We start from the raw sequence: 25,022 nt of genomic DNA, 5'->3' as shown, positions 1-25,022 counted from the left end.
TGTCATCCAATTGTGTACTACGTCATCCATTTACCTACCATGTGTCATCCAATTGTGTACTACGTCGTCCATTTACCTACCATGTGTCATCCAATTGTGTACTACGTCGTCCATTTACCTACCATGTGTCATCCAATTGTGTACTACGTCGTCCATTTTGTATGATATGTTACGTCCTGCAATTTTTAGCAATTCTTATTATATGTTATTATATGCTGCTAATGTCTAGTTGATTAACCTACATGTCACATTGGTTTTGCAAACACCATTTGCATATGGTCAGATAAGCCTATTTTGCCAAATTGCAGCCAAATAGGTTCTGTTACTCCTGCATACTCCCAAAAAGAGAAATCAAGTAATCTGCAATGAATTTTGACATTTTCTGCCAAGGAGGTTTTAGTCGCAAAATGTTACATCAAAATTTGACATCCAGCTAAGATGTTTGTTGCAGTATTTCTCAAGTGAAAAAAAGCTGCATGAAAACTAGTCGTCTCTCATTGAATGACAAACAAACACTTAATTGAAGAATCCTCTCCATAGTTCCCGCTCTTACTGGGAGTAGTACTGTTGACCAATCACAGATGAAGGTGAGTAGACTTTGGTCATCGAACTTCGACTTGCCTTAAGAAAAACATGTGGTGGGCGCAAACAGCTGAAAAAAAAACCTACCGAACACATAAACTAACAAAAAAGTCACAAAATGTGGTTATAATACTGTATATGCACAAACTATTTCGATTGGGAAGCCACAGGCATTATAACCTCCCTTGTCTGTCAGACACAGGTTTGGCCCTGCATGCCTTTATCTCACCTCATTTGCACACACTGTATATAGACTTTTTCTACTATATTATTGACTGTATGTTTGTTTATTACACGTGTAACTCTGTGTTGTTGTTTGTGTCGAACTGCTTTGCTTTATCTTGGCCAGGTCGCAATTGTAAATGAGAACTTGTTCTCAACTGGCCTACCTGGTTAAATAAAGGTGTTCTCAATTAGCCTACCTTGTTAAATAAAGGTGAAATGAAAATATATAAATAAATGCCTGATCGGTAATCTGGCCATGGGTACGCTACCCTTCCTTCCTACTATCCTCACTCACACCTTCCCATAAACCCAGAATGGGCTACTAATGGTTAGCAATAAACAATATCATAGCCTACACTGCAAACAAATCAAGTAAAAAAAATCAAGTATGTTATTTAATGGAATTACTTCCAAGAACCTGTTTCTTCTTCTCTCTTGCATAAAATACAGGAAGATTGGTTGGATAGTGTGATTCACTGAGAATAAAATGCAACCAGACATTACCAAGATAGTCATAGCTCTAGCTCCTGATAAAGTACTTCTGTACTTCGTACATCTGATTTTGACATCCAATGGGTCTGTTTATGAGAACTATATGCCTATTGATCTTACAAATCTCTTCCGTGGTATTTTCAAACAGTGAGGTATGATGAGAATGAGAGTAGTAGGCCAGTATATTATATCTTTTTTTATGACATTACAGTAGTACAGTGAAAAGTAATCTGAAACTCCTAAACTGACATCATATCCATATGAAAGTACTCTGATCCATGCCCCTCCCTCGCGGTGACATCAGCAGGGTCCTGCTCTCTCTTCCCATCGCCAAAGACTCACAAAGGACTACAACTGGATAGTCGGGAACTCGCAAAACTACGCCCGTTTGATGCATTTATTCCAAAGGATTTATTTAAGGGACTTTTACTAGGTGAGCTAAGATTTTAAAGTTCTTATTCCCACGTTTTCAAATGTTAAACTTATGCTCTCATCCAAACAGAAGTGCTCGCGTCGACAAAAACAGTTTGCATGATGTAGTTGCGTTCTCATAGTTTAGGAACCTCATTAGCTCATTTATGAATAACTTTAAAAAACAATCAGAATGGAGACCGTCGTTGTGATGTTATTTTAATGGAAACTATTATAATTTTTATGGCTGGATATTTTTACGAGCCGAAGGGGCAGTGTAGCCACTTAGCTGACCAAAGGTGGGTGGGTTTTTCTGTCTTTGCGGTGCTAATTTGTAGTTCTTACCTACATTGTTTCTTCTTACCACGTCATGCACCCTATAAATCACTATATCTCTCTGCCTCCACACAAGTTTTGCTGCCAATTATAAAAACAGTTTTGCCTTGAGTAATAGCAGTCATAAATTGTCGAAATTGTCTCCACTCTCCATCACCTATTGAAAACAACAATTTAAAACGTTTTAAGAGTGGTGCATTAGCAACATTGATGTAATGCAGTGACAGTCGGTGCCGATCAAGATTAGGGAGGTCGATTTTTTTTAATGATCATTATTTCTATCACAATATATTGGATGACTGATTAATATTCCATTCACCCAGCTCAAGGCTCCTCGAATATGCTGTATACCCATCATGAGCTTACTAGAACCTAGCCTACAACTGAAAGTTTATAATTTAGGTGAACAGGTCTATAGATAAATTGGGAGTAATCAAGGTGACACATTCCATAATGCCTTGTATAGTCTTGCCTGTATCGTGCTGATCTTGTCTGTAAACATTAGTACAAACAGTTGAAATTAGAGTTTCTATTGGAAAAATTAATATAGGCCCCTCCCCGTTTCATTCCGTTTGCTTCCGTTTAAGAAACATTTTCGGCAGGAATGAATACACCCCTAATCACCTGCGTGCGCACACAGTTCTTTCGTAGCAGCCACATTCAGCATTATCACTTTGCTCAATGTAAACTCAGCAAAAAAAAATAACATCCTCTCACTGTGTTTATTTTCAGCAAACTTAACATGTGTACATATTTGTATGAGCATAGCAAGATTCAACAAATGAGACATAAACAAGACATGAACATGTTCCACAGACATGTGACTAACGGAAATTGAATGTGTCACTGAACAAAGGGGTGTCAAAATCAAAAGTAACAGTCAGTATCTGGTGTGGCCACCAGCTGCATTAAATACTGCAGTGCATCTCCTCCTCATGGACTGCACCAGATTTGCCAGTTCTTGCTGTGAGATATTACCCCACTCTTCCACCAAGCCACCTGCAAGTTCCCAGACATTTCTGGGGGGAATGGCCCTAGCCCTCACCCTCCGATACCAACAGGTCCCAGACGTGCTCAATGGGATTGAGATCCGGGCTCTTCGCTGGCCATGGCAGAACACTGACATTCCTGTCTTGCAGGAAATCATGTACAGAAAGAGCAGTATGGCTGGTGGCTTTGTCATGCTGGAGGGTCATGTCAGGATGAGCCTACAGGAAGGGTACCACATGAGGGAGGAGGATGTCTTCCCTGTAATGCACAGCGTTGAGATTGCCTGCAATGACAACAAGCTCAGTCCGATGATGCTGTGACACACCGCCCCAGACCATGATGGACCCTCCACCTTCAAAACGATCCCACTCCAGAGTACAGACCTCATAATCGTGGTATACAGTCTGATCTACCACAGCTGTCATCCAATTACCATTCAGGGCTCGAACCAACCAGTTTATAATTCCTTCTTGCATCTACTCTCCTCCTCTCACATTTTCCTTTCGCTTGTGGACTTCAGTGCACAACACAACAGCTGTCTTTGACCAGGTGCAAAAACCTGTTCAAGCCAAACCTTCATACCTTAACCGCTAACCACTACACAGCCTACATCATTGCTACTAGGTCCTGGACCATACTAGTATCACTATACTTATTAGTATTGTGGCAAGGAAACAAAATACAAAGCAAATTTTACTTTTTTAGGAAAATAGCCCTAATGAGAAAAAAAGAAACAACAAACATAATTAAATTGTCATCCAGAGTCACATTTATTTCCCAAGCTATAGAACACAGTACTTTTACATACTGCAGGTTTTTTTGATGGACCATAGAGTTTGGTCTGCTTCATGTTTGACTTTTTGCCATGGAACAAATATTGCAATACTGGGATCTTTTGGTATCAAGTTGTAACCATATTAACGTTATAGTCAACAAACTAGAACTAATGCATTAGTAAACCTACTATCCAATAGCACTCCTCTATGTCTGAGTCGGGTTGTTGAGTAGGCTAGAGTAGCTGCATTCCCTAAGGGAAGGTCAATTAAGAAGAATAGAAAATACCACACAATAATAGCTCTCTTTCTCTCTGCTGCTTCTCCTTTATTTAAGAACTTAATTTGTTCAAATCTGTTCAACTATTGTCTTTCTCTCTGAGTAAACTACTCACCACACTTTATGCACTGCAGTTCTAGCTTGCTGTAGTTTATTTGTTCAGTTCTAGGTTCCTTCTCTGGTCCTTTCATTGGATGGACAACATGTCAGAGAGTGCTGTTGAGGCTACTGTAGAACTTCATTGCAAGAGAATATTTTAAGCTGTTATTTGGTGAATATTTTTAGTATTAGTAGTTTTATCCAGAAAGGATTACTTTTTTAAATGTTTCACTATTTTTCTTTTCATAAAATTCACTGAGGAGGATGGTCCTTCCTTTCCTCCTCTGAGGAGCTTCCACTGACGGAATCAAGTCTCCCCGCCATTGAAAAGCTGGTCAAACAGCACTGGCTCGCATGCATGATATTCGTTGCCATGGTATCAATCAAACCAACTCACGCAACATGTAAATTAGGAGTTTGAATAGGAGTGAAATTGTGTCATATGGATATGGTGCACTTTCTCCTGTGATGTGTACGCCGAGGAACTTAACTTACTACCCTCTCCACTACTGTCGTGGCCATGCACGCCTCCAACTCAATCATCAAGTTTGCAGACGACACTACAGTGGTAGGCTTGTTTTTTGGTTACATCCACCTGACAGGCGTGACATATCAAGAAGTTGGTTGTACAGCATGATCATTACACAGGTGCACCTTGTGCAGGGGACAATAAAAGGCCACTCTAAAATGTGCAGTTTTTCCCACAACACACAACGCCACAGATGTCTCAAGTTTTGAGGGAGCGTGCAATTAGCATGCTGACTGCAGGAATGTCCACCAGAGCTGTTGGCAGAAAATGTAATGATCATTTCTTTACTATAAGCTGCCTTCAATGTCGTTTTAGAGAATTTTAATGCACAGAAAAACTGTGCCAAGATCCTGTGGCCCATTTTAAGGTATCTTTGACCAAAAGATGCATATCTTTATTCCCACACATGTGAAATCCATAGATTAGGGCCTAATTCATTTCAAATGACTGATTTCCTCATATGAACTGTAACTCAGTAAAATCATTGAAATTGTGGCGTTTTTAGATTTTTGTTCAGTATAAAATAAATAACTTATCTTGGAGCAACATTAATCCATGTTTTTGCACAAGACAGGGATCTATTTCAATGGATTAAAACGTTTTTCAGTTTGTGGGCCTGAGAAGAGTCTTGTTCTTTTACTTGGACTGAAGTTCATATTGAATAATGCATAGACTTGGTTAGTCCTTGTATGTTTTATTTCGTCACCCGGGGCAGAGCGTCTTCGTGCACTAACGGGTGACATGGAGATTTTTGACCCCCTTTTTTTTCTCCCCAATTTTTCAACGGGAGGCGATGGTTGAGTCATGCATCTTCCAATCTTCTGTTGAGTCACTGCACTTCCTAATACCCAGTCCTCTTAACCCGGAAGCCAACCGCACCAATGGTCACTTGTATAATACCAACGTCTCTGCCTACTTTCTGCTATTTCTCAGGTCACTTGTATAATACGAAGCCTCTGCCAAAGCATAACTAATTTTTCCGTCTTTCAGAGCTCCCTCTTGAGTGACAAATGATTTAAATGGAGTTCATTGTGTGAGTGAATGTGCATGTGATTCTAGATAAGCTGCTCCCACAGTGAGAACGTGCCTCTCCGCACTCTCTCTCTCTCGCTCCGCACTCTCCCCGTGGACATTAGTGCTGGGTCCAGCTGGTTATTTACACCGTCCTTTACAACAGAGGGCACACTGGCACAATTGGAATCAGACAGTGCAGCTTTGTTCGCCCCGGGGCACCCTGGGACCCTGTCTGACTCATGGATAATAGTCACTTTTTGCCAGGTGTCACTCATACTAGAGGTTTGGTTGGGTCATTCTGTATGGTTCCATTCCGCCTGGGTTGTAAGTGATTGTGTTCTCTAAGTGTTGAACAGTTTTAATCAACAGTGATTTCTTAAGATGGAGGAAGCCGATCCCTCTAGTAGCTTCTGTTTGATTGTGTCCATGTTTCTAGTGCCCGTGTCCACAGGGATGTATTAACTGGATTACCCAGGCAACACTTCTCTCAGCTTTGTTTGTGTAACATTAGCCCCATCAGCTTTGTTTGTGTAACATTATCCCATCAGCTTTGTTTGCGTAACATTAGCCCATCAGCTTTGTTTGCGTAACATTAGCCCATCAGCTTTGTTTGCGTAACATTATCCCATCAGCTTTGTTTGCGTAACATTAGCCCATCAGCTTTGTTTGCGTAACATTAGCCCATCAGCTTTGTTTGCGTAACATTATCCCATCAGCTTTGTTTGCGTAACATTAGCCCATCAGCTTTGTTTGCGTAACATTAGCCCATCAGCTTTGTTTGCGTAACATTAGCCCATCAGCTTTGTTTGCGTAACATTAGCCCATCAGCTTTGTTTGCGTAACATTAGCCCATCAGCTTTGTTTGCGTAACATTAGCCCATCAGCTTTGTTTGCGTAACATTAGCCCATCAGCTTTGTTTGCGTAACATTAGCCCATCAGCTTTGTTTGCGTAACATTAGCCCATCAGCTTTGTTTGCGTAACATTAGCCCATCAGCTTTGTTTGCGTAACATTAGCCCATTAGCTTTGTTTGCGTAACATTAGCCCATCAGCTTTGTTTGCGTAACATTAGCCCATCAGCTTTGTTTGCGTAACATTGGCCCATCTGCTTTGTTTGCGTAACATTGGCCCATCTGCTTTGTTTGCGTAACATTGGCCCATCTGCTTTGTTTGCGTAACATTAGCCCATCTGCTTTGTTTGCGTAACATTGGCCCATCTGCTTTGTTTGCGTAACATTAGCCCATCAGCTTTGTTTGCGTAACATTAGCCCATCTGCTTTGTTTGCGTAACATTAGCCCATCTGCTTTGTTTGCGTAACATTAGCCCATCTGCTTTGTTTGTGTAACATTAGCCCATCTGCTTTGTTTGTGTAACATTAGCCCATCTGCTTTGTTTGTGTAACATTAGCCCATCAGCTTTGTTTGCGTAACATTGGCCCATCTGCTTTGTTTGTGTAACATTAGCCCATCAGCTTTGTTTGCGTAACATTAGCCCATCTGCTTTGTTTGCGTAACATTATCCCATCTGCTTTGTTTGCGTAACATTAGCCCATCTGCTTTGTTTGCGTAACATTAGCCCATCAGCTTTGTTTGCGTAACATTAGCCCATCTGCTTTGTTTGCGTAACATTAGCCCATCTGCTTTGTTTGTGTAACATTATCCCATCTGCTTTGTTTGTGTAACATTAGCCCATCTGCTTTGTTTGTGTAACATTATCCCATCTGCTTTGTTTGTGTAACATTATCCCATCTGCTTTGTTTGTGTAACATTAGCCCATCTGCTTTGTTTGTGTAACATTAGCCCATCTGCTTTGTTTGTGTAACATTAGCCCATCTGCTTTGTTTGTGTAACATTAGCCCATCTGCTTTGTTTGTGTAACATTAGCCCATCTGCTTTGTTTGTGTAACATTAGCCCATCTGCTTTGTTTGTGTAACATTAGCCCATCTGCTTTGTTTGTGTAACATTAGCCCATCTGCTTTGTTTGTGTAACATTAGCCCATCTGCTTTGTTTGTGTAACATTATCCCATCTGCTTTGTTTGTGTAACATTAGCCCATCTGCTTTGTTTGTGTAACATTATCCCATCTGCTTTGTTTGTGTAACATTAGCCCATCTGCTTTGTTTGTGTAACATTATCCCATCTGCTTTGTTTGTGTAACATTAGCCCATCTGCTTTGTTTGTGTAACATTAGCCCATCTGCTTTGTTTGTGTAACATTAGCCCATCTGCTTTGTTTGTGTAACATTAGCCCATCTGCTTTGTTTGTGTAACATTAGCCCATCTGCTTTGTTTGTGTAACATTAGCCCATCTGCTTTGTTTGTGTAACATTAGCCCATCTGCTTTGTTTGTGTAACATTAGCCCATCTGCTTTGTTTGTGTAACATTAGCCCATCTGCTTTGTTTGTGTAACATTAGCCCATCTGCTTTGTTTGCGTAACATTAGCCCATCTGCTTTGTTTGCGTAACATTAGCCCATCTGAAATAAAAAAAAAAAAAAAAAAAAAAAAAAAAAAAAAAAAAAAAAACGCCCATCTGCTTTGTTTGCGTAACATTATCCCATCTGCTTTGTTTGTGTAACATTAGCCCATCTGCTTTGTTTGTGTAACATTAGCCCATCTGCTTTGTTTGTGTAACATTAGCCCATCTGCTTTGTTTGTGTAACATTAGCCCATCTGCTTTGTTTGTGTAACATTAGCCCATCTGCTTTGTTTGTGTAACATTAGCCCATCTGCTTTGTTTGTGTAACATTAGCCCATCTGCTTTGTTTGTGTAACATTATCCCTTCTGCTTTGTTTGCGTAACATTATCCCTTCTGCTTTGTTTGCGTAACATTAGCCCATCTGCTTTGTTTGTGTAACATTATCCCTTCTGCTTTGTTTGTGTAACATTATCCCTTCTGCTTTGTTTGTGTAACATTATCCCTTCTGCTTTGTTTGCGTAACATTAGCCCATCTGCTTTGTTTGCGTAACATTAGCCCATCTGCTTTGTTTGTGTAACATTAGCCCATCTGCTTTGTTTGTGTAACATTATCCCTTCTGCTTTGTTTGTGTAACATTATCCCTTCTGCTTTGTTTGTGTAACATTATCCCTTCTGCTTTGTTTGTGTAACATTAGCCCATCTGCTTTGTTTGTGTAACATTAGCCCATCTGCTTTGTTTGTGTAACATTATCCCTTCTGCTTTGTTTGTGTAACATTGGCCCATCTGCTTTGTTTGTGTAACATTAGCCCATCTGCTTTGTTTGTGTAACATTAGCCCATCTGCTTTGTTTGTGTAACATTAGCCCATCTGCTTTGTTTGTGTAACATTAGCCCATCTGCTTTGTTTGTGTAACATTAGCCCATCTGCTTTGTTTGTGTAACATTAGCCCATCTGCTTTGTTTGTGTAACATTAGCCCATCTGCTTTGTTTGTGTAACATTAGCCCATCTGCTTTGTTTGTGTAACATTATCCCTTCTGCTTTGTTTGTGTAACATTAGCCCATCTGCTTTGTTTGCGTAACATTAGCCCATCTGCTTTGTTTGTGTAACATTAGCCCATCTGCTTTGTTTGTGTAACATTATCCCTTCTGCTTTGTTTGTGTAACATTATCCCTTCTGCTTTGTTTGTGTAACATTATCCCTTCTGCTTTGTTTGTGTAACATTAGCCCATCTGCTTTGTTTGTGTAACATTAGCCCATCTGCTTTGTTTGTGTAACATTATCCCTTCTGCTTTGTTTGTGTAACATTGGCCCATCTGCTTTGTTTGTGTAACATTAGCCCATCTGCTTTGTTTGTGTAACATTAGCCCATCTGCTTTGTTTGTGTAACATTAGCCCATCTGCTTTGTTTGTGTAACATTAGCCCATCTGCTTTGTTTGTGTAACATTAGCCCATCTGCTTTGTTTGTGTAACATTAGCCCATCTGCTTTGTTTGTGTAACATTAGCCCATCTGCTTTGTTTGTGTAACATTAGCCCATCTGCTTTGTTTGTGTAACATTAGCCCATCTGCTTTGTTTGTGTAACATTAGCCCATCTGCTTTGTTTGCGTAACATTATCCCTTCTGCTTTGTTTGTGTAACATTAGCCCATCTGCTTTGTTTGTGTAACATTAGCCCATCTGCTTTGTTTGTGTAACATTAGCCCATCTGCTTTGTTTGCGTAACATTAGCCCATCTGCTTTGTTTGTGTAACATTAGCCCATCTGCTTTGTTTGTGTAACATTAGCCCATCTGCTTTGTTTGTGTAACATTAGCCCATCTGCTTTGTTTGTGTAACATTAGCCCATCTGCTTTGTTTGTGTAACATTAGCCCATCTGCTTTGTTTGCGTAACATTAGCCCATCTGCTTTGTTTGTGTAACATTAGCCCATCTGCTTTGTTTGTGTAACATTAGCCCATCTGCTTTGTTTGTGTAACATTAGCCCATCTGCTTTGTTTGTGTAACATTAGCCCATCTGCTTTGTTTGTGTAACATTAGCCCATCTGCTTTGTTTGTGTAACATTAGCCCATCTGCTTTGTTTGTGTAACATTAGCCCATCTGCTTTGTTTGTGTAACATTAGCCCATCAGCTTTGTTTGTGTAACATTAGCCCATCTGCTTTGTTTGTGTAACATTAGCCCATCTGCTTTGTTTGTGTAACATTAGCCCATCTGCTTTGTTTGTGTAACATTAGCCCATCTGCTTTGTTTGTGTAACATTAGCCCATCTGCTTTGTTTGTGTAACATTAGCCCATCAGCTTTGTTTGTGTAACATTAGCCCATCAGCTTTGTTTGTGTAACATTAGCCCATCTGCTTTGTTTGTGTAACATTAGCCCATCTGCTTTGTTTGTGTAACATTAGCCCATCTGCTTTGTTTGTGTAACATTAGCCCATCTGCTTTGTTTGTGTAACATTAGCCCATCAGCTTTGTTTGTGTAACATTAGCCCATCAGCTTTGTTTGTGTAACATTAGCCCATCTGCTTTGTTTGTGTAACATTAGCCCATCAGCTTTGTTTGTGTAACATTAGCCCATCTGCTTTGTTTGTGTAACATTAGCCCATCTGCTTTGTTTGTGTAACATTAGCCCATCTGCTTTGTTTGTGTAACATTAGCCCATCTGCTTTTGGGGTGTTCCAATTCTGAGTCTTGAATGTACAACCGGTGTTGTTTATAACCTGGAACACGCAGTGTCTTTTAGAACGGGAGATTTAGGAAGTGAAACCAGAGGCTACATTTCCCTTTTTGGATTCCAATGTTACCATAGCATTCCTCCTACTTCATGGTGAGACTAGCGATGTGTTGAGAAGAGAATTCTACTTAAATGTCTGATTTTATAAAGCCTGCATTGACAGTTGGAAGACACCCTATTTTTTTTATTGAAAGAATGATTCCTTTTCACTTCATCCCTTGTGCCAATTCACAATGAAATATGTATGTTCAAAGCTTTCAAGTGAATGAAGTGGAGAGGGATAGCCAAAGCTAGTAGCCATTTTCCCCTCTTTTTAGCAAAAAGGGGTTTTCCACAGTCATTTAATAAGGCATAATGCCAGTTTTAGACTCTTTGCAATGTGATACACAACCACAACATAGTTTTAATGCATTTTCAGTTAAAGTGTTGAAAGGAAATTGTATTACCATGTATGATTTGCAAGATAGAAGTTTGCATGCATAGAAATGTCGGGCTATTAGACAAATGTTTACCAACCCATTCAAATCTCCTCACTGGCTGTAAACCAATCTTAGTACCATGTGAGACAGATGATGTCACTGAATAATCTAGAATCTGATGCTGTCATCAGAATCAGTCAATGTACACAGTGAGGCTTCTGTTATGGTTCTCCGTCAATATTGGTCTTTGATTACATTATCTTTGACTGGCCAATAGTCAATAGAGCCACACATAGTGTCATGAAGAGTGTCTCTGTATTATGTTGGAGCTAAATTTGTAGAAAGTTTTATGGTCTCCTAGACCACCGTTTATCTGCAGGCTATAAGGACCACAGGGTGGTTATAAAACTCACGTCACCGAGGACTCTAGACCGCTGCTGAAACATTCACCTCTGGGATAACACCTATTCTTTAGTGCAGGGATCAAATCAAATGTGTCACATGCGCCAAATACAACAGGTGTGACCTTTCAGTGAAATGCTTACTTACAAGCCCTGAACCAACAGGTGTGACCTTACAGTGAAATGCTTACTTACAAGCCCTGAACCAACAATGCAGTTTTAAGAAAAATAAGTGTTAAGTAAAAAATAACAAATGGTTAAAGACCAGCAGTAAGATAACAGTAGCGAGGCTATATACAGGGTCAGTGTAGAGACTATATACAGGGTTTTACGGTACAGAGTCAATGTGGAGGTTATATACAGGGTGTTACGGTACAGAGTCAATGTGGAGGCTATATACAGGGGGTACCGGTACAGAGTCAATGTGGAGGCTATATACAGGGGGTACCAGTACAGAGTCAATGTGGTGGCTATATACAGGGTGTTACGGTACAGAGTCAATGTGGAGGCTATATACAGGGTGTTACGGTACAGAGTCGACGTGGAGGCTATATACAGGGGGTACCGGTACAGAGTCAATGTGGAGGCTATATACAGGGGGTACCGGTACAGAGTCAATGTGGAGGCTATATACAGGGGGTACCGGTACAGAGTCAATGTGGAGGCTATATACAGGGGGTACCGGTACAGAGTCGATGTGGAGGCTATATACAGGGGGTACCGGTACAGAGTCGATGTGGAGGCTATATACAGGGGGTACCGGTACAGAGTCGATGTGGAGGCTATATACAGGGGGTACCGGTACAGAGTCGATGTGTGGGGGCACCAGTTAGTCAAGGTAATATGTACATGTAGGTAGAGAAAGTGACTATACATAGATAACCAGAGAGTAGCAGCAGTGTAAATGTGCGGAGAGTGGGCACACAATACAAATTGTCTGGGTAGCCATTTGATTAGCTGTTCAGGAGTCTTCTGGCTTGGGGGTAGAAGCTGTTAAGAAGCCTTTTGGACCTAGACTTGGCGATCCGGTACTGCTTGCCGTGTGGTAGCAGAGAGAGCAGTCTATGATTAGGGTGTCTGGAGTCTGACAAATTTTAGGGCCTTTCTCTGACACCACTTGGTGTAGAGGTCCTGGACGGCAGGAAGCTTGGCCCCAGTGATGTACTGAGCCATACACACTACCCTCCAATATCCAGAAGGTCTTTTTAGTCATGAGATGGTGGCAGAAACATTGTGTAAAAAATAAGTTACAAAAACGTGAAAAAATACACACAGTAGAACAATTGGTTAAGTGCACAAAAAACGGCAGCCATCTCCTCCAGCGTCTTTTTTTCCAAAATCATATTTTTCTTGAGTGGGTGGTCGGGGTGCCAGAACATAATATATTTTTACACTGCAAATTGACCGCAAGAAGCATAAACCGATGTAATATTTGAGTAAAACACAATACTTTCAAACCAATTTTGATTATATTTGGCAACATTGTTCTGCACGGTGGCGTCTTTCGGATGGGACGTTAAAACGGGTGTCCTGACTCCGTGGTTATTCAAAATCACATGGTGCTAATTGTAAGAGTAGGGGTGATCACCCTGGTGTCATGGCTGTATTCAAAACCTTGCGCATTCCATCATGGCAACCTAATCTTCCCCCTCGTTCCTAATTGGCATATACTGTATCACTCCTCACCTCTCCACCTGATAGCTGATGTGTGGTGAAAGTTCTGGCACAAAAATGGTCTCTGTGAATCACCCAGGTGGGTGCTACACATTGATGGTGGATGAGGTGAGTTTCTCCCTACAATATAAAGTGATTTAAGTACCTCAGGTGGTAGAAAAGTGCTATATAAATCCAATCAATTACTGTGCCTTGCAAAACTATTCACCCCCCTGGCCTTTTTATGCACAAAATAGTCCAAATTGTTTAAGTGAAATGAAAAAAAATAACTTGTTTCAAAAAATTATTAAAAATGGAAAAGTGGTGCGTGAATATGTATTCACCCCCTTTGCTATGAAGCCCCTAAATAAGATTTGGTGCAACCAATTACCTCCAGAAGTCACATAATTAGTTAAATGAAGTCCACCTGTGTGCAATCTGTCACATGATCTGTCACATGATCTCAGTATATATACACCTGTTCTGCAACACCATAAAGCAAGGGGCACCACCAAGCAAGCGGCACCACCAAGCAAGCGGCACCACCAAGCAAGCGGCACCACCAAGCAAGGGGCACCACCAAGCAAGGGGCACCACCAAGCAAGGGGCACTATGAAGACCAAGGAGCTCTCCAAACAGGTCAGGGACAAAGTTGTGGAGAAGTACAGATCAAGGTTGGGTTGTAAGAAAACATCAGAAACTTTGAACATCCCACATTAAAAAATGGAAAGAATATGGCACCACAACAAATTTGCAAAGAGAGGGCCGCCCACCAAAGCTCATGGACCAGGCAAAGAGGGCATTGATCACCAAAGCTCATGGACCATGCAAAGAGGACATTGATCAGAAAGACAACAAAGAGACCAAGATAACCCTTAAGGAGCTGCAAAGCTCCACAGCGGAGATTGGAGTATCTGTCCATTGGACCATTTTATGTTGTTCACTTCACAGAGCTGGGATTTACGGAAGAGTAGCAAAACAAAAATAAGCGAACATGTTTGTTGTTTGACAAAAGTCATTTTTGGAGACCCAAACATATGGAAGAATGTACTCTGGTCAGATGAGAATCAAATTGATGAATCAAGGAAAACACTATGTCTGGAACAAACCCAACACCTCATCACCCTGAGAACCCCATCGGCAGGGACTGGGAAACTGGTCAGAATTGAAGGCATGATGGATGGCGCTAAATACAGAGACATTTTTGAGGGAAACCTGTTTGTCTTCCAGAGATGAGACTGGGACGGAGGTTCACCTTCCAGCAGACCCTAAACATACTGCTACAACAACACTCGAGTGGTTTAAGGTAAAACATTTTAAATGTCTTGGAATGGCCTAGCCAAAGCCCAGACATCAATCCAATTGAGAATCTGTGGTATGACAAAGATTGCTGTGCACCAGCGGAATCCATCCAACTTGAAGGAGCTTGAGCAGTTTTCCCTTGAAGAATGGGCAAAAATCCTAGTGGCTATATGTGCAAAGCTTATAGAGACATACCCCAAGAGACTTGCAGCTGTAATTGCTGCAAAAGGTTTCTCTACAAAGTATTGACTTTGGGTGGGTGAATAGTTATGCATGCTAAAGTTTTTTTTGTGTGTCTTATCTGTTATGTTTCAGAAAATATATTTTGCTTCTTCAAAGTAGTAGGCATGTTATGTAAATCATGTGATTCCCCCCCCCCCCAAATAGGAAAAATTCCAAGGGGGGTGAATACTTTCACTAGCCACTGTATTCATATTATTATTATTTATTTACAATCACATACCTCTCTATTATGTGTGGGAATACTTGGGAACAGATTTCCTAAATTAAATCCATTGGACGTGATTTCCTGGTGTCTTACACTCTGATGTCCAACTATGAAAACTCATCCGTTTTTTTTTTTTTCTGCTCAGAGTACTTGGGGGGCCAAATAAAACCATGCACAAGCCAAATTCGGCCCACAGGCCACCAGTTGGGGGACCCTGCTTTACTGTATGCTTTCAGTAGATTTGTGGTAGCCAAAGATAATCAAGTTTCAGGAAGACTGGTTACAATGTATTTACAAGTGAGCTTATCATTATTTTCAACTTTATTGCCTTAGATTTTTTAAAAACTTCTCAATATTGGCTTGCAGTTTATTTTTAATTTGCAAGAGCTGAGAACAATGCACAGTCAAGCTGAGTCACAGTTGAAGTCAGGGGATGTTTTGGAGGAGACAGTGAGGCGCATGGGGGATCTGGCTTCCCCTCATCACAAAGGCATTTCCTTCTTGTTGTTGCTCCTCGGGCATGAACATGAACAGCCCTCTTTAGACAGAGGCAAGAACCTCCTCTGTTCCTATGTTCTAGGGATGGACATTTTAAATTATTTCACTATTCAAACAATATCATAGTATTTTAGGGGGATATTCCGATAGTTGAAATGCATGTTTGAAAGACATGTTTATTTTATTAATTGTTTTACTTCAATGGGGGCTTGTTTGAGCGACTCAGAGGCAATGCACTCAGCATGTTGTTAGACTCGCGCAAGTTAGACTAACGTGTCACTGCAATAGGTTATCAATAGGTTGTCTATAGGTTACCTATCATCTCATCTGGTAGGGTCTGTCTTGACTGCATCAAATCGATGTAAACAATCTTCAACAATAACAAGATAGGTGTGAATAGTGTTTAGGCTACCGGCAATGGTGTAAAGTACTTAAGTAGAAACACTTTAAAGTACTACTTAAGTAGGTTTTCGGGGTATCTGTACTTTTTTGACAACTTTTACTTCACTACATTCCTGAAAATATTGTACTTTTTACTCCATACATTTTCCCTGACAACAAAAAGTACTCTTTATAGTTGGAACGCTTAGCAGGACAGGAAAATGGACAAATTCAAGCACTTATCAAGAGAACATGTGGTCATTCCTATTGCCTCTGGCCTGGCGGACTCACTAAACACAATTGCATCTTTTGTAAATACTGTCTGAGTGTTGGAGTGTGCCCAGGGCTATCTGTACATTTCACAAAACAATAAAATGGTAGTCTGCTTTGGTTATTATTATACTATATTATTTATACTTTTACTTGTATTTTTTAATACTTAAGTATCAAAAGTATGGGTTAGGGTTAGGGGGTGGCAGCATCATGTTGTGGAGGTGCGTTGCTGCAGGAGGGAGTGGTGCACTTCATGAAATAGATGGCATCATGAGGAAGGAAAATGTGGGAATATTAAAGCAACATCTCAAGACATCAGTCAGGAAGTTAAAGCTTGGCCGCAAATGGGTCTTCCCAATGGACAATGACCCCAAGCATACTTCCAAAGTTGTGGCCAAATGGCTTAAGGGCAACAAAGTTAAGGTATTGGAGTGGCCATCACAAAGCCCTGACCTCAATCCTATAGAACATTTGTGGGCAGAACTGAGAAAGCGTGTGTGAGCAAGGATGCCTAAAAACTTTTAAAAATATTTTTATTTCACCTTTATTTAACCAGGTAGGCTAGTTGAGGACAAGTTCTCATTTACAACTGCGACCTGGCCAAGATAAAGCAAAGCACTGCAACACAAACAACAACACAGAGTTAAACATGGAATAAACAAACAGCCAATATTACAATAGAAAAAGTTTATATGCAGTGTTTGCAAATGGGGTAGGATAATGGAGGGAAGGCAATAAATAGGCCATAGTGGCGAAATAATTACAATATAGCAATTAAACACTGGTGTGGTAGATGTGCAGAAGATGAGTGTACAAGTAGATATACTGGGGTGCAACGGAGCAAAAAATAAATAAATAGATAACAGTATCGGAATGAAGTAGTTGGCTATGTACAGGTGCAGTGATATATGAGCTGCTTTGACAGCTGGTGCTTAAAGCTAGTGAGGGAGATATGAGTCTCCAGCTTCAGTGATTTTTGCAATTTGTTCCAGTCATTGGCAGCAGAGAACTGGAAGGAAAGGCGGCCAAAGGGGAATTGGCTTTGGGGGTGACCAGTGAAATATACCTCCTGGAGCGTGTGCTACGGGTGGGTGCTGCTATGGTGACCAGTGAGCTGAGATAAGGCGGGGCTTTACCTAGCAAATACTTATAGATGACCTGGAGCCAGTGGGTTTGGCGATGAATATGAAGCGAGGGCCAGCCAACGAGAGCATACAGGTTGCAATGGTGGGTAGTAATATGGGGCTTTGGTGACAAAACGGATGGCACTGCGATAGACTGCATAACATTTGCTGAGTAGAGTGTTGGAGGCTGTTTTATAAATGACATTGCCGAAGTCAAGGAGTGGTAGGATAGTCAGTTTTGCGAGGGTATGTTTGGCAGCATGAGTGAAGGATGCTTTGTTGTGAAATAGGAAGCTGATTCTAGATTTAATTTTGGAATGGAGATGCCTAATGTGAGTCTGCAAGGAGAGTTTACAGTCTAACCAGACGCCTAGGTATTTGTCCACATATTCTAAGTCAGAACCATCCAGAGTGGTGATGCTAGTCGGGCGGGCAGGTGTGGGCAGCGATCGGTTGAAGAGAATGTATTTAGTTTTACTTGCACGTAAGGAGAGTTGAATTGCAACCGTGAAGCACGTGGTTAGAAGCATCATGTTGTGGGGGTGGTTTGCTTTAGGAGGGGAGGGACTGGTGCACTTCACAAAATAGATGACATCAAGTGGAGGGAAAAGTATGTGGATATATTGAAGCAACATCTCAAGACATCAGTCTGGAAGTCAAAGCTTGGTCACAAATGGGTCTTCCAAATGGACAATGACCCCAAGCATACTTCCAAAGTTGTGGCAAAATGGCTTAAGAACAACAACAGTCAAGATATTGGAGTGTCCATCACAACACCCTGACCTCAATCCTATAGAACATTTGTGGGAAGAACTGAAAATGCATGTGCGAGCAAGGAGGCCTACAAACCTGACTCAGTTACACCAGCTCTGTCAGGAGGAATGGGCCAAAATTCACCCAACTTATTGTGGGAACGTTGTGTAAGGCACCCAAAACGTTTGACCCAAGATAAACAATTTAAAGACAATGCTACCAAATACTAATTGAGTGTATGTAATCTTCTGACCCACTGTGAATGTGATTTTAGAAATAAATGCTGAAATAAATCATTCTCTCTACTGTTCTGCCATTTCACATTCTTAAAATAAGTGGTGATCCTAACTGACCTAAGACGGAATTTTTACGAGAATTAAATGTCAGGAATGGTGAAAAATTGATCTAAAATGTATTTGGCTAAGACCTATGTAAACTTCCGACTTGAACTGTATGTATTACTAATGAGGTACGCACAAGTGAAATCTCATCACTGGACCGCTCTGTCCATCTGGTGCCAGTAAACATTTTTGGAGCACAATCTGTCAGGGACACAGTGCCACTGTCAATAGGGAGCAAACAATGAGCCAACACAATGTATCCTCCAACAGAAGAATAGCTCTACATGGAAGGCGAACCACATCACCTTGGTATATGAGTCTTTATTCTGTGTGGAGGGTGATGGGGGAGTATGTCAAGGGCCTTTTAATTTTTAAATCAAACAGCAAAATGATCCCTAGTATGACTTTAAAACATTTCCATATAGCTTAGTAGGACCACCCCCTCCCATGGTGTATGAGTCCAAATCCTGTGTGGAGGATGATGGGGTATTGAGAATAGCTTTATACCTGAAGACATACTTGTTTAGGTGGAAATGACTGGAAATGATGTCATTGTTGTTTTGACTGTTGGAAACATTACACAGTACACAATATCCTTTGTAGGCATTGTTTTACTTTGTTTCCTTTGGACACGTCATCCCTTTGAAATGTGATAGCAGGGTCACACTTCTCTTCCCTATTTCAGTTGGACCTCTCAAGACCTCTTCACACTAATCCTCTAATAAACTGTAGGGCTGCTATCTTTTTCCATTTTCACATTCAGCAGATTCAGTATGAGAACAGAAAGTAACCTCGCTATGCAGGAGAGCTGGATAGATATGGTGCCAATTCAAGAACACTGTTTCAGGGATTCTTTAATTATCTTTTCACTTTCTTATGCACCTATGGTTTTTGTGAGCATAAATATATTCCTACAGTATGAATAATGTCAGCACCAGGGCCCATTTCATTTACATTTCAGTGGACATATTGATGACTTTTTTTTTTTTTGCAGGATCTATTTAATGACATATTTCCTCATGTCACACCTTAGATGAGGAATATGAGCACCTGTATCTGACCTGGAAGTAAAAGACAGGCGTAGTATCGTCATCCGCTCCTTTGTAATAAAACCCACTTGCACCAGCGCTCCCCTGGGGGCCAGAACACAGCAGGAACCAAATCACTGGATAAAATGAGTGGTTCTGGAGGAGATTCATAGTGTGTTTCCTCTGTGGGGATTTTTAGCGAAAAGGGACAGAGCATTTTGGCTGTTCTGTCATAGCCTCAGAGCTGTATCAGAGTTTGATAGGCTAATCCGCTTACGCTGCCTTCCTGGTGCTGCGGTTGAGTTACCCGCCACCATCTAGCTGCCTGCCACTCTTCTCTCTCACTCATTCTTCCCTTTGAACGTAGGTTTAAACTCACTAACACATACACAGGCAACAGGCTACACACGCTGTAGACAGATCTTGGCAGGCAGAGTTATAAGGCAGCCATTTGAAGTTAAGACTGCTGACTGGCCTGCAGTAATGGTAGATATCAGGTTTACTATGAGGCGATGGCCTGCAGTAATGGTAGATATCAGGTTTACTATGAGGAGATGGCCTGCAGTAATGGTAGATATCAGGTTTACTATGAGATGATGGCCTGCAGTAATGCTAGATATCAGGTTTACTATGAGATGATGGCCTGCAGTAATGCTAGATATCAGGTTTACTATGAGGCGATGGCCTGCAGTAATGGTAGATATCAGGTTTACTATGAGGAGATGGCCTGCAGTAATGGTAGATATCAGGTTTACTATGAGATGATGGCCTGCAGTAATGCTAGATATCAGGTTTACTATGAGGATATGGCCTGCAGTCAAGATTTAATTAAAGGCATCACCTTTAGGTTGATTTGATTTGTTTTAAAAGACAAATGAAGAAACCTCATGCAAACCGCATCCCCCTCACTGTCATTCATTAGTCCAATTCATTTTGTTTTGTAAACATTGGCTACTACCGCTTGCCTGACGATTCATCCTGCATTTAATTCCACTGCTCTATCCATCAGTTTGAATGTGTTGTCATTCCAAAAGTCATCGTGGAAAGGAAACGTTAGAGGGTGTGGCGTTTGACCAGCGCCATGTGGAAGGGTAGCCAGGCAGTATTACCACTGTCTAAGGGAGTTATTTTGACTGACAACGTGTCATATTTAAAGCATATTTTTTTTAAATATGCACTTTTCTTAAGTTGTGGGCTAGAATAGATGCTGGTGCTTTGAGAGCAAGACATGGGAGAAAACATGTAAGGAGCAGTTCATCCTGTGCTACGTTGCTGTAATATCCTGCTAAAGCATGAAATAGTCACAAGATAAATCCCTGATTAGTTGTATGAAGTAGCCATATTAACTTTCTCCCTATTAGGTGAACCAAGGAGGCAGAAAGACAGGCTAAGCAGAGCAAAAATTGTGTCCCACATCCAGTGGGACTCCAGGCGACATGAAACCTCATTTAGCTCTCTCTCCAAACGCTTTGTTACGGAGTGTGCTACATTTGCAAATACTTAGATTGAAGTCTCAGGTAACATCCTTACGAGTTGTTTCTGTTTGTTGAATTCCAGACGCCACTTCCCGCTATTGTCCTTGAACTGCTGCTGTGAGGTCAAGTATGGTATGGTGTCACTGGTCAAGGCCAGGGGATGGTCTAGAGATGTACATTGGCTTGCGAAAGTATTCACCTCCTTAGCATTTGTCCTATTTTGTTGCCTTACAACCTGGAATTAAAATGTATTTTGGGGGGGTTTGTGTCTTTTGATTTACACAACATGCCTACCACTTTGAAGATGAACAATATATTTTATTGTGAAACAAACAAGAAATAAGATTAAAAAACAGAGCTTGAGCGTGCATAACTATTCACTCGCCGAAAGTCAATACTTTGTAGAGCCACCATTTGCACCTTTCACTCGAGTGTTGCTTTAGCAGTATGTTTAGGGTCATTGTCCTGCTGGAAGGTGAACCTCAGTCTCAAATCTCTGGAAGCCTGAGACAGGTTTCCATTTACATTACATTTAAGTCATTTAGCAGACGCTCTTATCCAGAGCGACTTACAAATTGGTGCATTCACCTTATGACATCCAGTGGAACAGCCACTTTACAATAGTGCATCTAAACCTTTTAAGGGGGGGGGGGGTGAGAAGGATTACTTTATCCTATCCTATCCTAGGTATTCCTTAAAGAGGTGGGGTTTCAGGTGTCTCCGGAAGGTGGTGATTGACTCCGCTGTCCTGGTGTCGTGAGGGAGTTTGTTCCACCATTGGGGAGCCAGAGCAGCGAACAGTTTTGACTGGGCTGAGCGGGAACTGTACTTCCTCAGTGGTAGGGAGGCGAGCAGGCCAGAGGTGGATGAACGCAGTGCCCTTGTTTGGGTGTAGGGCCTGTTCAGAGCCTGGAGGTACTGAGGTGCCGTTCCCCTCACAGCTCCGTAGGCAAGCACCATGGTCTTGTAGCGGATGCAAGCTTCAACTGGAAGCCAGTGGAGAGAGCGGAGGAGCGGGGTGACGTGAGAGAACTTGGGAAGGCTGAACACCAGACGGGCTGCGGCGTTCTGGATGAGTTGTAGGGGTTTAATGGCACAGGCAGGGAGCCCAGCCAACAGCGAGTTGCAGTAATCCAGACGGGAGATGACAAGTGCCTGGATTAGGACCTGCGCCGCTTCCTGTGTGAGGCAGGGTCGTACTCTGCGGATGTTGTAGAGCAGGGGTGTCAAAGTCAAATGGACGGAGGGCCAAATAAAAAATTTAGCTACAAGCTGAGGGCCGGACTGTTCGAATGTTCATTGAAAATTTTTTAAATGACGCATATAGTCTAGTGAACCTAATTGAACCTACTGAAAACCTAACAAATATATTCCAATATGATCAGATAAATAAAGCAATATTTTCTTATGGCTCTGTCAGTAATCTTTAATTTTCAACAGACACAAAAGACAAATTTCCTTTATATAAAAATCCCCATAACATGAACATTAAATGAAAGAAACCGGTATTCAAGGCACCATCAGTAGCCTATATTTTCTATTTTAGCAAAAGTGGGCTAAATTTACTTCAAAGAAAAAAACAATAATAGCAATTTTCTATCATCCACTCAACTGAAATATTTTTAAAATATAATTGGATTGAAATACAATAAAATAAAGTGCAAAAATCTATTAATCAAAAACAACACTTTGTTTAAGGAGAAGTAACATGCAGTGAAAACAAATATTAAACTTGAACTTTTAAACTTGAACTGAGTAAAAACTCTAAATATGTGATTGCACAGTAATGTTCACTTGTTTGAGGTTGAGGGTGATACTTGGTGGTGTCCCATCTTTTCCACAAGTTCATCAATGTTCGGGGTAAGGCTCTGAGCTGAGGAAATCCTCAGAATTGAGTGGAGGTGTTCAGCAGTAAGTCGACTTCTGTGTGATGTTTTGTTCAAGTTCATCAAAGAAAACAGTTGTTCACACAGGTATGTGCTGCCAAACATAGACAACGTTTGAGCAGCCTGGATGCGCAGCTGGGGCATTGTGTCGGGAGGAAACGGGCGAACTCCGCAGCACCCACTGCCGCATATTTTGCCCTCAGTGCATCATTGCATTGGAGGTCAATCAACTCCATTTGGAGGTTTGGTGGTGAGCTTTCCACGTCAACAGCAAATGGGTTACCGAGCAGTTCCAACCTGCTTTTTTGTGCTTCAAAGTCAGCAAATCGGCGTCGAAAGTCAGCGGCAAGCATACCTATTTTATCAGCCAACTGTGCGCTCGGGAACGCACTGGTAGAGAGCTTCTCTTTCATGGTCTGGCAGCTGGGAAAGTGGCTCAAATTTTCTTTCCGCATCTGCGTCTCCCACAGAGTCAGTTTGGTTTTAAATGCCTTCACTGTACTGTACATATCAGAGATGACACGATCCCGACCCTGCAGCTGCAAGTTCATTGCATTCAGATGACTCGTAATGTCACACAGAAAAGCCATTTCACACAGAAACATTTCGTCTCGGAGTTGTGTTGTGTCTTTCCCTTTGCTGTCCAAGAACAGACAAATCTCCTCACGAAGCTCGAAACATCTTTGAAGCACCTTTCCCTGGCTTAGCCATCGCACCTCTGTGTGATAAGGCAAATCACCATGCTCCGTTTCTAACTCCGTCAGAAATGCCTTGAACTGGCGGTGATTCAAACCTTTGGCTCTGATAAAGTTAACTGTGCGCGTGATGATGCTCATTACATGCTCCATTTTCAAGGCTTTACCGCACAACGCTTCCTGGTGTATGATACAATGATAAGCTGTCAGCTCACCTGTCGCGTTTTCCTCTTGCATCTTTTCCCGTATCTTCGCCACCAGTCCGCTCCTGTGTCCACACATCGCAGGTGCTCCGTCGGTTGTCAAACCCACGAGTTTTTCCCAAGGCAGCTCCATCTCATTTACACATCTTGACACCTCTTCATACAAATCATGCCCCGTAGTTGTGCCATGCATAGGACGTAAAGCCAAAAACTCCTCTGTCACGCTTAGGCTGGAGTCCACTCCGCGGATGAAAATTGACAACTGGGCAATGTCAGAAATGTCGGTGCTCTCATCCACAGCCAAGGAATATGCAATGAAATCTTTTCCCTTTTTCACAAGCTGCTCTTTTAGATTGATGGACAACTGGTCTACTCTCTCGGCAATGGTGTTTCTGCTCAGACTCACATTTAAAAAGAGTTGCCTTTTTTCTGGGCAAACTTCGTCACAAACTTTAATCATGCAGTTTTTGATGAAATCCCCCTCCGTAAATGGCCGGGCTGATTTAGCGATCTCTTCTGCCAAAATAAAACTGGCCTTGACAGCAGCCTGGCCTTGTGATTTGGCTTTTTTGAACAGAGCCTGTCGAGATTTGAGGCCTCGTTTTAATTCCTCTGCCTTTTGTAGCCTTTGTTCCATGTCCATATTCTTGTTTTTGTCCGCGTGTTTCGTTTCATAATGTCGTCTCAGATTATACTCTTTCAGTACCGCCACACTTTCTCCACACAGAAGACACACAGGTTTTCCAGCTACCTCCGTGAACAAATACTCCGACTCCCACCTTGTTTGAAACCCCGGTTCTCAGTGTCCACCTTCCGTTTTGCCATTTTTGATGGGTATCTGAAAGTTAATTTTACTGTGATGCTGACAACTGCTGTGCCAATAAATATTGAAATGAAGCAGCCTACTGCTCGGTGCGTCACCGTTGCATTGTGGGAAATGTAGTATTGGTGCGTGTAAAAGATCTGCGGGCTGCCGGCTTGCTGCGGTCTGCGGGCCGGTTCTAATAATAAATCAAGATCATCCCAGGGGCCGTAAAAACCTTCTCGCGGGCCGGATGTGGCCCGCGGGCCTTGACTCTGACATATGTGTTGTAGAGCATGAACCTACAGGAACGGGCCACCGCCTTGATGTTAGTTGAGAACGACAGGGTGTTGTCCAGGATCACGCCAAGGTTCTTAGCGCTCTGGGAGGAGGACACAATGGAGTTGTCAACCGTGATGGCGAGATCATGGAACGGGCAGTCCTTCCCGGGAGGAA

General features: G+C 41.7%; 1 protein-coding gene across 3 annotated transcripts in view; it reads left to right on the top strand.

Annotated features, from left to right (window-relative positions):
• The first annotated feature begins 1,587 nt into the window (after positions 1-1,587).
• Positions 1,588-25,022, top strand: part of LOC118371850 (SH3 domain-binding protein 4) — an 85,848-nt gene continuing 62,413 nt past the window's right edge. The window contains exon 1 of one of the 3 annotated variants that reach the window (XM_035757478.2): positions 1,588-1,732. The gene's annotated coding sequence lies outside the window, so the exon portion shown is untranslated. The remainder of the gene's footprint in view (positions 1,733-25,022) is intronic. The other 2 variants (XM_052522947.1, XM_052522945.1) reach the window with 2 other exon arrangements.

Source organism: Oncorhynchus keta, chromosome 7 (genome assembly GCF_023373465.1).
Source record: "Oncorhynchus keta strain PuntledgeMale-10-30-2019 chromosome 7, Oket_V2, whole genome shotgun sequence".
NCBI classification, from domain to species: Eukaryota; Metazoa; Chordata; class Actinopteri; order Salmoniformes; family Salmonidae; genus Oncorhynchus; species Oncorhynchus keta.
This window is presented reverse-complemented; position numbering and strand designations above follow the sequence as displayed.